The sequence below is a fragment of the Carya illinoinensis genome, chromosome 8, assembly GCF_018687715.1.
Source record: "Carya illinoinensis cultivar Pawnee chromosome 8, C.illinoinensisPawnee_v1, whole genome shotgun sequence".
In the NCBI taxonomy this organism is placed as follows: Eukaryota; Viridiplantae; Streptophyta; class Magnoliopsida; order Fagales; family Juglandaceae; genus Carya; species Carya illinoinensis.
In genome coordinates, this window is record NC_056759.1 from 32752644 (window position 1) to 32755490 (window position 2847).

General features: G+C 32.9%; 1 long non-coding RNA gene across 1 annotated transcript; it reads left to right on the forward strand.

The window, feature by feature from the left end:
• The first annotated feature begins 829 nt into the window (after positions 1–829).
• LOC122318039 lies at positions 830–2386 on the forward strand. The gene is made up of 4 exons (XR_006244704.1): positions 830–1432; positions 1677–1829; positions 1925–2094; positions 2223–2386. It is a non-coding gene; the product is annotated as an uncharacterized LOC122318039 (long non-coding RNA).
• The last annotated feature ends 461 nt before the right edge of the window (positions 2387–2847 follow it).

A 2847-nucleotide genomic window follows, 5' to 3' on the forward strand; every position in this document is an offset into this window, starting at 1 on the left:
AATCCTTACAAATTTTTCAAACTTTCAAACAAAATAGAAAAAGCAATCGAGCTTTTTTAGAAAAAAAAAATGACATTAAAAATTATATTCTAGTAATTTTTTAAATTTATAATATTTTTATTCAATTTTTTCCTCTCATTTCCCAAAACTTAAGAAAACATCTTAACTTAAGCCATTTCATTACTATTCATAATTTCACAAACCATTTCACTATTATTTACATATATATATTTCTCATCTCATCTCTTTTCCCAAAGCCTAAATGTTTAATAAATATTGTTAAAAAGTAATGCTAGATACTATCATGAACTACAAGTATCACAAACTCATTTTAAAAAGAATTGCTGCAGATACAAAAAGATTATATAAAAGTAGATTCACAAACTAATGTGGCTTTACTTGACCCATTAAATCTACTTTACAATAAATGTAACTTTATAATGTATCAAGCCATTTTAGTTTGTGGATTTACTTTTGTATAATCTCTTTGTGTCTAAAGTATTTTTCCATTTTAAAAAAGTGTGGGGTCCATTATTAAAAAAATTAATTTTTTATACGAGTGCTATATTTATAATTTATTTACTTTTTATCAAAAAAGTGCATGACTTTGCTTGCAAATTCTATAATTATAAATATCATTTGTTAATTCAGTCTTTCCGTGCATCCATGGAATAATCTTTCTTTTTAGAAGTATATTTCCTTTTTATTTACATATCAAACAAAGCGCTGGTTTGAAAGTGTGAACGGCACAGGACTTGGTTTCTTGAGTATAAATCAACACAGTGTACCCACCTACTAGTGTCATCGGCTAAATGCCATATAGCCATATATCTAAATTTTGTCTGGCTTCCTAGCTTCATCCTAGCTCTAGAATAGTGCGTAGTAGTGTACGTGGAATTAGAAAACAATGGATCACACGATCACAGATGGGCTAACGAGTCTAGAATTGGGGAACGTGTTGTTCGAAAAGGCTATGAAAGGGAGATGGGGTGAAGTCATCGATATATGTACGGAAAAACCATTGTCTCTGGTGGCCGGAATCACCAGGTTGGAGGACACAATGTTACACCTAGCTGTCTCCAGCGGCCAAGAGGAGATAGTCCGAAAACTCACATGTATTATCTCTGGACAGCCACATCACGGAATGCTACTGAGGGTTAAAAATGAGAGAGGGAACACCGCTCTCCATATCGCTGCACTAATGGGGAATAAGGCCTGTGTAAGTACATAGCAAGTGTTGATCCTTCATTGATCGGAGAACGTAACCATGAGGGAGAGACTCCTCTTTTCACGGCAGTGCTCTTCGGTAAAAAACAAGCCTTCGAATGCCTTTACAATTTGTGTCTGTCCAATGATGAGCGTTACAGTTGTTCCAGGAATACGAGTACTGGTGACACGATTCTTCATTGCGCCATTTCTGGAGACCATTTTGGTGAGTAATATTAGAAAATTCTATTTAGAGTCAGTGTGTAAATTACCTCCTCAATTTAATTAATAAGACGAGATTTGATTTTTTGAAAATATTAAATTTTGTAATGTCAATTAAACAGAAGATATATTCTACATAACTATTTTTATGTAGATTATGAACTAAATATTCGTATTAATTAATAAATATTACATTAATTAAGATGGATAGAGATGGAATTAATGCTTCGTGTTTTACATGTCGACAGATTTGGCATTGCGAATAGTTGAGTTGTATGAGGAAGTACTTGTAAACGCTGTCAATGAGGATGGAATCACACCACTCCATCTACTAGCGGACAAGCCTTCGGCCTTCCCAAGCGGCAGCCGCCTTGGATCTTTCCAACGAATCATTTATCAGTGTATGTATTCATATTTTTTGTTGAACGTAGATGATTATCATTAATAATTTATTATCCATTCCGTACTGAATTATCCGTTGTTGTAACTTTAAAAGGCATATATGTTGACGAGTACAAGATGATGGAACCGGATGATCATTTTTTCCAGCGCTCTATGCAACCGATAGAAAGACTTCCTGCCTACGAAAGGAATCCAAATAATTATCCTGAGAACTACAGAAGATGCAACGACTTCTATCGATGTTTTGGAATTTCTTTACATTTTGTATGTAACTGATGATCATTTTTCTTTTCTCTTATCTTAAGTACTGGTAATTAATTTTCTTATAGTCAATTTACAATATATATCGCACGGGCTAGTACTGACCGAACCTCTTGTTTCTCCTCATGAAGTACGACTCGCAATGGGAATAAATGTTGGAGCACAGACCAATGAAGAGAACCCTCAAACACACGCAGGAAATCAAGGCAAGCAACGTAACGCTGCATATATAATATTCTCATGACTGTCAAGTTGTGAGTACACTAAATTAAATTGTTGAGATAGTAATATTCTCGTGACTGTTTGTGAGTAATTATAAGTTAATGCATATTATATAGAAAACATAAATTTGTTTTAATATTCAAGAGATTAGCCTAGCTGCTATAAACTATGACTTTTGAAATTTGTTATTTTGGCACGATAAATGGTCGATTTATTAAAAGAATATTTATAAATTGACATGTTTTGATATTATTATTTCATGATCAAATCTATTTTATAATTATAAAAAAAAAACTGATAATCTAGTATTATAAAAATTTTATAATAGTATTATAATTTATAGGCCTAGTAGATACATGATAAATTACCTGTATCTTCTGCAGAATTCAATGCTACCAATATCAGTGACGCTTGGAACAACAATCGATTTTTTCCAGCTAATTATGACGTTTGCTGCAATTTTCTCAAGCTTGCTAACAGGATAGTGTTGATCGTTCTTGGAGGAGGTGTGTGATGATCTGTAGAACCAACTAC